Source organism: Panthera leo, chromosome C1 (assembly GCF_018350215.1).
Source record: "Panthera leo isolate Ple1 chromosome C1, P.leo_Ple1_pat1.1, whole genome shotgun sequence".
Taxonomy (NCBI): domain Eukaryota; kingdom Metazoa; phylum Chordata; class Mammalia; order Carnivora; family Felidae; genus Panthera; species Panthera leo.
Genome location: NC_056686.1, coordinates 115,902,226 through 115,914,648, shown reverse-complemented (window position 1 = coordinate 115,914,648; position 12,423 = coordinate 115,902,226). Strand labels below are relative to the sequence as shown.

General features: G+C 48.3%; 1 long non-coding RNA gene across 1 annotated transcript; it reads right to left on the bottom strand.

The window, feature by feature from the left end:
- Positions 1–2,250: 2,250 nt before the first annotated feature.
- LOC122227664 lies at positions 2,251–8,343 on the bottom strand. Its single transcript, XR_006206183.1, has 3 exons — positions 7,969–8,343; positions 4,532–4,808; positions 2,251–2,703 (listed from the first exon to the last, which is right to left on the bottom strand). It is a non-coding gene; the product is annotated as an uncharacterized LOC122227664 (long non-coding RNA).
- Between the last annotated feature and the right edge of the window lie 4,080 nt (positions 8,344–12,423).

The window sequence follows — 12,423 nt, the reverse complement described above, 5'->3', positions numbered from 1 at the left end:
TTGGAATGAGAGAAGTATTCTCACAAGAAACATTGGAGGCCACAGGGAAGGGGCAGGGCATTTTTCCAGGGAAAGGCCAACTAGCTCCAAAATTTATTTTGCTCTACCCTTAAATTCACGTTATTATAAGAAGCTAATAGTTTTATGAATAAGAACTACGTATTTACTCAAAAAATGCAGCCTCATCTTCCTAATGGAAATGTTAACTTTTTTACTTAAAACAATGTCCAGATAATTTAAAAACGTTATTGTTGGAATTCAATATCTTAATTTTTCTAATTTGTTGTTGCTGAGCTATTATATCCATTATTCTGAATACTTAGCTTCCATCCTAGTGACTTTGCTGAATTCTTACTAGTTCTAATAGTTTTAGAGCTTATTCTTTTCTAATATATCGATGAACAAAACATCGGCCAACAGTGTGATTCCTCTCTCTATCTTCCTAAAAGTTTTAACTTTTATTTCCATTTCATGTGGTATAATATTGGCAAAAAAATATGGAAAAAGTATATATATAATAATTGCCATAGGGTTAGTCTTGTTTGGCCTGTAATTTTTTTAAAGAATTTAAAAAATTTTATTTATTTAAAAATATTCATTTCTTTAAAAAATTTTTTTTATGTTTATTTATTTTTGAGAGAGAGAGAGAGACAGAGTGTGAGCAGGCGAGGGGCAGAGAGAGAGGGAGACACAGAATCAAAGCAGGCTCTAGGCTCTGAGCTGTCAGCACAGAGCCCGATGCGGGGCTCGAACCCATGAACTATGAGATCATGACCTGAGCCGAAGTCGGACACTTAACCGACTGAGACACCCAGGCACCCAATAATTTTTTAATGTTTTATTTATTATTGAGAGAGAGAGAGTATGAGCTGGGGAGGGGCAGAGAGAGAGAGGGAGACAAGAATCTGAAGGAGGCTGCAGGCTCCGAGCTGTCAGCACAGACCAATGTGGGGCTTGAGCTTGTGAACTTCGAGATCATGTCCTGAGCCGAAGTTGAATGCTTACCTGACTGAGCTACCCAGGTGCCCCTGGCCTGTAGTTAAAAAAAAACCTGTTTTTGAATATTTATTTGAGAGAGAGAGAGAGAGAGAGAGAGAGAGAGAGAGAGAAACAGAGTGCGAGAGGGAGAGGAACACAGAGAGAGGGACACAGAATCTGAAGCAGGCTTCATGCTCTGAGCTGTTAGCGCAGACCCCAATGTGGGGCTCGAACTCACGAAGTCAGATGCTCAACTGACTGAGCCACCCAGACGCCCCAAGGCCTATAACTTTATTTAGAATGTAGTGTTTCCTAAAATGTGTTCCACAGGATTCTGAGTTTCCAAGATGTTTTGGGTAAGATTTGGTTAAAAAAAAAAAAGTTTTTTTGTTTTTTTTTACTGCACCGCTTCTGAGTTTTAGGTGTGACAGTGCTCACCATACATCTTCGGGAAATGGGTGTGGCAGGCAGGGACCCTCTTCTTCCCCCACCGCCTTTGACAGAGCCTGTCATGTATTGGTGATCTAGGGACACACTCTGGGAAGTGCTGCTTTAGGATTTCACTGCGATGGATGCTGTGGGCAGCTGGGTTGAAATATATATTCTCTGCCATACTAAAGAAGTGATGGTGATGGTGATGGTGCTGGTGATGAAGGTGATGATAGTGCTGGTGATGATGGTGATGATAGTGATGATGATGATGGTGCTGGTGATGATGATGATGATGGTGATGATGGTGATGATGATGATGATGATGATGGTGATGATGGTGATGATGATAATGATGATGGTGATGATGGTGCTGGTGATGATGGTGATGATGGTGATGGTGATAGTGATGATGGTGATGATATGATGGTGATGATGGTGATGATGGTGATGATGGTGATGATGATGATGTTGATGATGGTGATGATGATGATGGTGATAGTGATGATGGTGCTGGTGATGATGGTGATGATGATGGTGATGATGGTGATGATGATGATGATGGTGATGATGATGATGATGGTGATGATGATGGTGATGATAGTGATGATGATGATGATAGTGATGATGGTGATGGTGATAGTGATGATGGTGCTGGTGATGATGGTGATGATGATGATGATGTGATGATGGTGATGATGGTGATGATGATGATGGTGATGATGATGGTGATGATAGTGATGATGATGATGGTGATGATAGTGATGATGATGATGGTGATGATAGTGATGATGATGGTGGTGATGATGGTGACGATAGTGATGATGGTGATGATGGTGATGATGGTGATGATGATGATGATGGTGATGACGGTGCTGGTGACGATGGTGATGACAATAGCAGATGCCATTGTGAGGTGCAGGAAGTCAGCAGTGTACAAACATTGAGAGGGAGTCTGTGGAGTGGAATGACCTGCAAACCTTCCTAAAGGACACGTCTTCTATTTTTGCTGTTGTCTTCTGTTCTTCCCTTGGCCTTGTTCTTAGCAGTCAAATGTCTTTTGTTCAAATTACCACCTTCACAGCTTTCTTCAACATGCCACCACTTTACTCCAGCCCCTCCCACGGGTTCATGAGTAGCTCACATTTGTATACCCTTGATACCAACACTGAGAACCAGAGCAGAATCCAAATAGGGGACTGTTGTCAGCCTGGGGAGGACTTCGGAACATCCCATTTCCTGCCCTAACAGCTCCTGGTCAAGCTGTCACTTCAAACTGGAGTCCATGGGGACATTCTAATGGGAGAATTAAGAAAGGGGATTGTGAGAGGAGAGATCAAAGTGGATACATATGCATATGTGGAGTTTCTTCCTGATTATAAGAGGACTGTATGTTCATTGTACAAAATACAGAAATGTATAAAGAATAAAAGTCTCCCGGGGCACCTGGCTGGCTCAGTCAGTAGAGCGTGCAACTCTTGATCTGAGGGTTGTGAGTCTGAGCCTCATGTTGGGCACAGAGGTTACTTAAAAATAAAATCTTAAAAAAAAGAATGGGGCACCTGGGTGGCTCAGTCGGTTAAGCCTCCGATTCTTGATTTTTGGCTTAAGTCATGATCTCATGGTTCGTGAGATCGAGCCCTGTGTTGGGCTTTGTGCGGTGAGTGCAGAGCCTGCTTGAGATTCTCTCTTTCTCCCTCTCTCTCTGCCCCTCCTCCACTCACGTGCACTGTCTCTCTCTCAAAATGAAGAAATGAACTTAAAATAAAAAAAGAATAAAAGTCTCCCATAGTCTTAACAGAGAGAATCAGTGTTAATGTTTTCAGTGTATTTTCCACTAATCTCTTCCCCTGTGTTTATAAATACTGTAGATAGTTTTGTGTGCCTTCTTTCTTCAGTTAAGAACATATTGTGACCACCTACTCATCATTAAATCTTGTTGAAAAGTTATTATTTTATTATTCTTTTTAAAAATTTTTAAATGTTTATTTATTTTTGAGAGAGAGCAGGAGAGAGAGAGAATGAGCGAGCAGGGGAGGGGCAGGGAGAGAGGGAGACAGAATCCCAAGCAGGCTCTGTGCTGTCAGCACAGAGCCCAATGTGGGGCTCGAACCCACAAGCTGTGAGATCATGACCTGAGCTGAAACCAAGAGTCAGATGCTTAACCGACTAAGCCACCTAGGCACCCCTAAAAGATGTAATTTTAATAGTTCTACAAGATGTTATTCTATTTATATTCTATTCTGTTTATATCATATATATCTGAAGTCTAAGGATGAAGCTTACTACAATATAACTTCCTTGTTGATTATTTGGGTCCATTTCTGGATACAGCAAGAACCCCGCAGGGGTGATGGTGTTGTTTCAGGGTGAATAGGGTAGGGAGCAGGTCGAGAAAGCCATTCTTTTCCCAGAGGATGTGTGTATATACGTGTCTGCATTTTGTGGAGAGAAGAGGGGGTGGTGGCTTCAATACCCAGAAGGCCCGCCACATGCTATCCAAGGGCATTTTGATTCCTTAATGTTCCAGATGTTCCTCAGTTTTGAGCTGGATAAAGTTGATTCTGAGGTGAGTTTTTTTGGGCCAGGTGTCTTTCTAATACAGTAAATGAGAAACAAGGTTTAAATGATTGGTTTTCTAATTTTTCTAGGCGTGAAATTTGAAGTCCTGAATAATAACCCTCCAAGAAGCTTTTTTTTCCCCCCAAAGCATGGAAAAATATAATTTATTGTCAAGTTGGCTAACATACAGTGTATACAGTGTGCTCTTGGTTTTGGGGGTAGATTCCCATGATTCATTGCTTACATACAGCACCCAGTGCTCATCCCAACAAGTGCCCTCCTCAATGCCCATCACCCATTTTCCCCTCTCCCCTGCCCGCCCCCATCAACCCTCAGTTTGTTCTCTGTATTTAAGACTCTCTTATAGTTTGGAAAAGGCTCTAGTTTTGAATAAGCTCTGAGACAGTCAGTCAGGATCAAGTTCTGGGTCCTATTGTACCTTGTCTTTATCTTATTTTGCTGTGCTATTCTCCAAAGATGACCTTCTAATAAACCAGGCCTCCTACTATTCATGTCCTGGATAGTCCCCTCCTTTTGAATCTGGGCTGGCCCTGTGACTCACTTTTGACCAATACAGAAGACTCTGCATGACTTCTGAGTTTTAAGAAGCCTCACAGCTTCTGGGAGAAGCCATTCACCAGCTATGACAGCCATGCTGTGAGGAAGCCAAACTAGCCCTCTGGAGTGGCTACATGGAGAGAGGTGTTGGGCCAGCACCCAGCTGTGGAGCCAGACGTGTGAGTGAAGACATCATCTTCAATGTCCAGTCCAGGGGAACCCTCAGCTGACTCCAATCCAGCCACCTTCAGACTGCAACCACCAGCTGATCCCAGTGAACCCTTGGAACATAAGGGGATAATAATAAAATATTGTTTGAAGCCATTCGGTTCGGTGGCAGTTTATCGCATCGCGATAGATAAAATTTTCATCACAAAATTTTAATTGCAAGGTGTTACATGTATTTCTTGACCTCAGGAAACTGGAAACTCTTTGAAGGCAGGACCCACATCTTAGCATTTTCGGTATTGCTAGCTGAATCCTGCCACATGGCTGACAGAAGCCTGGAATGCGCAAACAGTACCTTACCAAAAGCCCCGGAATAACAAGAGAAGCAAATGCAGAGGCATGCATGAAAGCTGCTAATCTCGCTACAAAATGTGTTTTATTTTCTGCGTATAGTCCACCACAGAATGCTTCCCTTCCAGCTCCTGGCCAGCCTCCATGCGCCAGGTGCTGTTTCTTGGAATACTTTTGAAAAAATAAACACTTACTTAAAATAAATTTGTTTAAAGTTGAAAGTTAGTACAAAAGTCTCCCTCTCAATCCTGTCCACAGCCACTCCGATCTCCTCCCCAAAGGCTCCAGTGTTATTGTGTATTCTTTCTTGTGTGCTCTTTCACAAATTTTCAGTTGTGTCTACTTCATACACCGACACACACGTGCCCACACTTGTGTATGGCAGTGCACTGTGCACCGTTTGCATGTGACAATAGGGCTTGGAGATCTTTCCACATCATTCCCTGTTGTTATGGCTACCTAGTATTCCGTCGTGCCGCAGCTCATGGTTTTTTCATGGTTAGTGAGAATGGCCCGGACACCTCCCAGCAAATCACACCAGAAGGTGAAATCTAAAATAGTTTCATAAGGACCTGTTGTATGTAATTACCATTCACTCTACAAAATCTTTTTTTGAAAATTAACTAATCGATTTTTTTATTTTAGAGCGAGAGTGCACCAGCAGGGGAGAGTGGAGGAGGGAGAGAGAGGGAATCTTAAGCAGGCTTCACGCTCAGTGCAGAGCCCGTTGGGGGGCTCCATCCCACGACCCTGGGATCGTGACTGGAGCTGAAATCAAGAGTTGGACGCTCAATCCACTGAGCCACCCAGGAACCTCCTCATCGTGCTCTTCTTAAGGTCAAAACCCAGAGTTGCTTTCACATGTAAAAAAACGATTTTATCCAGGTGTTTGCTAACATGAAGATTGAGCTACGTGCTGTGTCTTACCCATCAAGAACTTCCAGTTTTGCAGAAGACTAAACCAGTTCCTGACCCTGCCTCCTGGCCCAGTAACTGTTACTATAACCTCTTGAAAAATTTAAAACGTTGTTTCACCCAGACATGGTCTCCAGGGTGGCCGGGCTGGCTCCATTTGTAGAACACGTAACTCGTTTCTTTCTTTTTAAAAAACTTTTTAATGTTTATTTATTTTTGAGAGAGAGAGAGAGAGCACAGGGGAAAGTCAGAGAGGGAGACACAGAACTCGCAGCACGCTCCAGGCTCTGAGCCTCCGCGCTGTCAGCACAGAGTCCTATGCAGGACCACAACTCGTGAATTGTGAGATCATGACTTGAGCTGAAGTAGGAAGTTTAACTGAGCCACCTGGGTGCCCCAGAACATGCAACTCTTGACCTCGGGTGGTGAGTTCAAGCTCCTCCACACCGGACACCGAGCCCACTTAAAAAAATAAAGAAATGCTCTCCAGCTCAGACTTTTTGCTACGTTGGACTGGCCTTTTCCCTAAGCTGGCAGCAAAGAAAAAGGATTTCAAGCATTGAGGGCAAGCGGGCTCCTTACTTTAGTACCGTCAGTTGCAGTTTTGGGAAATGGCCAAAAGATGGCGCTAGACACAAATGATTCCACCCGGCTGAAAGGCCAGGGCGCTTTCACAGCTGCCTAAAGCCCATATCCTACTCGGGCTTCCTGGCCTTTTCCTAAGCTTCTGAAGCACATAATCCTTAGTAGAACATGATGTTAATGAGGAAGCCAAAAACGGGAAAAGAAACAGAATGAAAGGAAGCCAACAAACAAGATAACACCGACCAAAGGAATAAAATGCTTGCATTAGCAATGTCAGAGGGCTGGCTGGCTGCATTGCCCCCCGCAGCTGGCACCAGGGGAGCTCGCTTACCTTCCCGCAGCTCAGCCCAGAAGGTTCTTAATTCAGGGGTCTTGGGTAGAGGGGTAGGGAGTGGTGGCCTACAGTTTCATTCAGGATCTCCTGAGACTTTGCAGTCTCCAGCCCTGGCGGCACCTTTGTTGGAGCCTTCCCCACCCCTGCGGGTCTGCCCCCCACCTGGCCTTCATATCCTGTCCCTGCATTCCCATTCACCCAGCTGCTTGCCGCCCTCAGCCTCAGGCCTGGTCTCCTCTCCCATCTTCCCAAAGGGCCTCCAGCCCCCCCAGGGCACGTCTGTACGCTGGACCCATCTGGCCACTCTTGGCTTATTGCTGACAAGGGTCAGATCTGGGGAGCCCTCCGGTGTGTGGGCCCAAAGCTGACAGAGGTGGGACGGTGGGATGTGACTGTCGTGGTGTTGGCCCCTCATAAATGTCTGTGGAATGGACCAAACACCAGTGGGGCTCCAGATGGGGCAAGGCAGTGGCAGAAGGTGATCTGGAGGGCCGCATATGTGAGCAGTGGCCAGAGTCAGTCCCCTTCCCACCTGACCACTGGGGCTTCTGGAGAATCGCGTGCACATGCACCTCCTGCAGATTTTGACTCTAGCCGCCAGGAGCCTCTCTTCAATTCTCTGTTTGCTTCCCTCCTTCCCTTCTCTCCCTTCCTCTCTCCCGAGTGGATCTACATGGCCTTGCAGAGGTTGGAAAGGCCATCCCTGCTGGGCACAGCACAGATCTCCCTTCTCCTCCTAAGCGGATGGGTCAGGCAGGGCTGCATCTGGACGGGTCTACTTGTGACCTGTTAGGCCGATGGCTGCCTTGACGGAGATCTAAGGGGTGGTGGTGGGTGGCAGGGAATGCTTCCTGGCTAAACAGGAGTGATGGAGGGCACAGGCTCGGTCTGAAAATGCCACTCACAGTAGACACTGTCCCCTCCCTGTGGGTGGTGTATTGACCCTGAAGAGATGGAACGCTTCCTTCCCCCAGGGAAGGGGGTGCTTGTGGAGAGATCCGGGGCTGGACAAAGGCTGGGGGTGGTGGAACTGGCTGGAGCCCAGGGTGGCATCGCCCCACCGCCTCTCTAAGACCCCTCCTCCTCACCTTGCACGCCGCTGGTTCATGTTCACTCCCACCAACTACGGCTCAGGTCCGCGGTGCTGTGTGAGTGACACCCTGAGGCAGAGAGAAGGTTTGAGTGACACCCGGGTTATGATATCCTGACACCCACGTGCTCCGTGGAGAAGGTGCAGGGCTGGCAATGTTAATAAGACTCAAGTCTTTGCTTTAGCTAGACAGGAAAAGAGGAGAGGAATATGAAAAACGGAGGAGGATGAGGCAAAGCAATAAAGAAAATGGAAATCTTCAGATGTTCGGGGAGACTACTCCCCAGAAGTGGGCGAAGCCCTAAGGAAATGAACCGGAGAAGCGCACAAAGCTTAGCTTTCAAAGACCAGAAGTTTCCTTGGGGGCAAAAAAGGGCAGAGCTGTCCTGTAAAGCAATTCTTTCCTTACGTCTTGCAGATGAGTGGAATGTTAACCAGAGGGACCAGAGACAACAGTCCGGCTTCACACACAGCTTCTCCAGCTGGCCAGCCCCGTCCCTGTGACGCTGCAGGGCACTTCAGGCACTGGGCAGGGTTGTCAAGACGCAGGGAATGTGATGGCGCTCTTTGTCTCTCTCTGACCAAGTAGATAATGGCCGTCACTCACTGACCACTTAGTGAATGTCAGGGTCTGTACTGAGTTTTGCACACACCTCTCTTCCTTTAGAGATTGCATCAGCTCTAGGAGCTAGGTTCTACTTACCCCCATTTTGCAGATGACGTCCCAGAGTTCCGTCACGTGCTGGAGCCTTCTACACTGGTGGGTGGTTCTGATTAGAAGGTGGGATTCACTGCAGACGCTCCACACCCTCCTGCTCTCATGACTGAGGTGGCATCTTGTGGCTCATGTTCAAGTCCATGGGTCCCTGGGTCCAGAGAAAACCAAGCTCTTACGTTTCGGGGAAGTAAGTACTGTCTCCACTCCCTGCCTCCATCACATGCCTTCTGCATCCCTCTATTCTTTCTGCTGTCATTGACCTTCTTCCTTGGCCACCTGGCCACCATCCAGAGGAGCGGTGGACAGTCCGTTTTGCTTAGAAAAATTCTCCGGCATGAGAGGGGTCTGGGGAGAGATGGGGAAGAATAAATGGAAACTGTTGTTAGCCAAGTCTCTCTGCAGTTGGGGGAGGCTTGGCTTTCAGTGGTCAGCGCCCGGCACGTCGCGAAGTTTGGCAGCTGTGTCCTCTTTCTGTTCACCCCCTTTCTTCTCCTAAAGACTCCACCCATCCCTTCCCCCAGTGAAAGAGGCTGTGGCTGTCCACACACCACCAGCTTTGCAACTAATCGGCTCCACTCGGGGCAGCAAGTGCTGCTGAGCAGTGAGGGCTGAGAGGAGGCCCAGGTGCGAAGGTGGGGGAGAGGGGTGTTAGGGATACTGTGCAGGGAGGAGGAGGACCACTAGGAAGGTTGTCCCACCACCAAGAGGGCTGGAGGTGAGGGGGGAAATGGGCACCTGCCGTGCACCGAGTTCAAAGCCAGGAGTACCTGTTCCGCATCTCGTTTAAACCTAAGAACGACTCTGCCAGTCACTACCCAGAGGCCCTCGCCTCTGCCCAGGGAGTAGCTTGCCGGCCAGTCCTGCGGGCCAAGGCTGTGGTGGACTGGTGATTATAGCCTCACACCACAGGTGGAGCTGGACCAATTGGATGCATTCTCTCAACTTGAACTTGAACTAAAAAATGGGGAGAGAGGTTGTCAGGTGTCTGTGAGAGAGGCCATGACCTCAACAGGGCTGGGGTGGCCGTGAGGGTCAGGTGGATGTTGAAGTAAGGCGGGATTGAGGTCAGCTGGTGGGGGGATAAGAAAGAAGAAAAGCCTGAGAAGCAAGGGAGACTAGAGAGACAGGTTGTTCCCTCCAGGAAAGCACCTGGCCCGCCAAAGGGCTGCATCCAACCTGGCTTCGCCCTGCCCACGGCAGGCCCCGCCCACCAGTGGGAGGGGCGAATTGGTGGGGGATGGAGATGCCCGTGGCCCCTGACGGTCCGGAAGCTGCCCTGCCCCATGAGGATTTTGTGGGTGACCCCATGGCCGCTCTCTGAGGACAGACAGCCTCTGGCCTTGCAGTCGTCCTCTCCGGTCATCTCCATCTTACAGGTGATGAAACTGAGGCCCAGAGATAGGCCCATGGTCACTGGTGCCCAGCGGGTGTGGACAGCAGGTTCCTACACTTTCACAGGAGGTGTGAATTTCCTTGAGCTTTTTTGTAGGGGGGTGTTCTGTCAGTGAGTCCAGGAGAGGAGGGGAGGGAGGAGAGGCCCTGGGAGAGGGTGACCTGCTTGGCCTTCAACCTCTGTGTGGTGACTTGGCCGCGGCTGCCCTCTGGTCCAGCCCTCTGCGCAGGGCCCCATGCTTCCCCCTGGCCGACCACCCCCCTCTCCTCCTCATCTGATAGGCGCTGATGCAATGGAACCCTGGCATCTTGGTTGGGACGAGGAATTTCCTTTCCTTATCCAGGAATGCGCTGCATGGGAGCAAAATCTAAATACAGTAAAACTTTGGTTTGGGAGCACAATTTGTTCCAGAAACATGCTTGTAATCCAAAGCACTTGGATAGCAAAGCGAATTTCCCAATAAGAAATCACGGAAACTCATGGGGCGCCTGGGTGGCTCAGTCGGTTAAGCGTCCGACTTCACATCAGGTCATGATCTCACAGTCTGTGAGTTCAAGCCCCGTGTCGGGCTCTGTGCTGACAGCTCAGAGCCTGGAGCCTGCTTCACATTCTGTGTCTCCCTCTCTCTCTGCCCCTCCCCTGCTCATGCTCTGTCTCTCTGTCTCAAAAATAAATAAAAACATAAAAAAAAAATTAAAAAAAAAGAAGTCATGGAAACTCAGATGATTTGTTCCACAACCTGAAAATACTCACATAAAAATGATTACAATATAGTAATATAATACAAAATCATAAAACAAGTATAAAATATAAAGAAAAATAAGTTAACCTGCGCTGACCTTTGAAAACCTTCGTGGCTGGTGCAGGGGAGACGAGAGAGAGGAGGGTGATTGTGTAGGACGAATTTCACTATTGCTAACGGATGTTGACTACACTACAGTATTGATAAACTCATGTCATATACTGTATTTAATGTAACTGGCAATACGGCAGCAGAGGAAAGGGTCTCTATCTGCAGGCCGCCAGACCTGGAATGAAGCAAAGCGTTCCTAAGCTTAGTCTTGGATGGAAGAGCAAAGGACTGTCCGTAGGTGCTTTGAAGTGACAAAAAATACCCTAGTGCCAGTTGTGGGCACCTTCCAACGTTCTGAAAAATCACTGATGTCTGCCAAACACCACGGCCTGAGACGAAGCATCCAAGCATGGGAGACGATCACCCACGATCCCGTAGAGTGAGAGCGAGAGGGAGAGGGAGAGACAGGGAGAAGAACCATTGTGATCATGTGATGTTCGGCATCACGTGCTACTCGTATGATGAGAGCTCGCTCATTTATCAAGTTAAAATGTATTAGAAATGTTTGCTCGTCTTGTAGAACGCTCGCAGAACAAGCTACTCCCCACCCAAGGTTTCGCCGTATTTGGCTCTAGTCATGAATGAAGACTCATCTTCCATGCCGTCATGGCCTGGTCACTGTGAGGAGACACGGCTGGGGCCAGCCGAGAGAGGCCTGGGTCCTCTGTGCTCTGTCTGAAGTGTTCCCCAGGACTCCTGGGGAGTGGCCTCCTTAGCGTTCTTCTCCTTTGCCTTTGAGAAGGGGCCTGTCTTCTGAGTGGAGCAGAATTAGAATGGCAGGGACCCTCCCTTTCTCCTCCTTTCCTTGTGGGAGGGGCCTGTTTGCCTCTGCGCTTTGCTTTCCTCATGCCAGCCAAGCACTGTGCATGTGTGTGTGTGTGTGTGTGTGTGTGTGTGTGTATAGGGAGAGAAGCCTCAAGAGAATTGCCCATGAGGTTCAAGGGTGACTCAGGGTCATGGGCCAGGTGTCTGTTTCTAATGGCATGGGGACGTGATGGGCCCACCCTCCTGAGGTGGACAGGACAGCCTTCAATCCGTATCTCTTGGTTTGGGGAGGGCCATGAAGGCACCTGGGAGGCTCTATGATCCCACCATCCAGTATCTGCAGGAGCCAGCAGGCCGCCCTGGGGAGAGAAGAGCACATTCTGGAAGAGGCTCCCTCGAGACACCGCAGCCCCTCCCTGAGGGTGAGGCCTGGCTGCCGCCCTCTCTCTGCCCGGGCTCTGAGATGCAGGCTATGAGCTCATTAGCACTGAGAAAACCGTATCTATCTGTGATCGCGTTTACCTGAAATGGCACCGCTGTGGCCAGAAGTGGCTGAGAAATTATCAGGAGGGCCAAAGACACATTTATTTGGGAAGACCAAGCTCTCTTCCCTCCACTACCCTCTTCTCGCAGCTGACTTCTCTGTTACTGCGGAGGGGTTGGGTACTCAGCAAAATTACTAGCAGTGAACATAAACGAAAAGTTTCAGGCTGGCGTCTGGCTG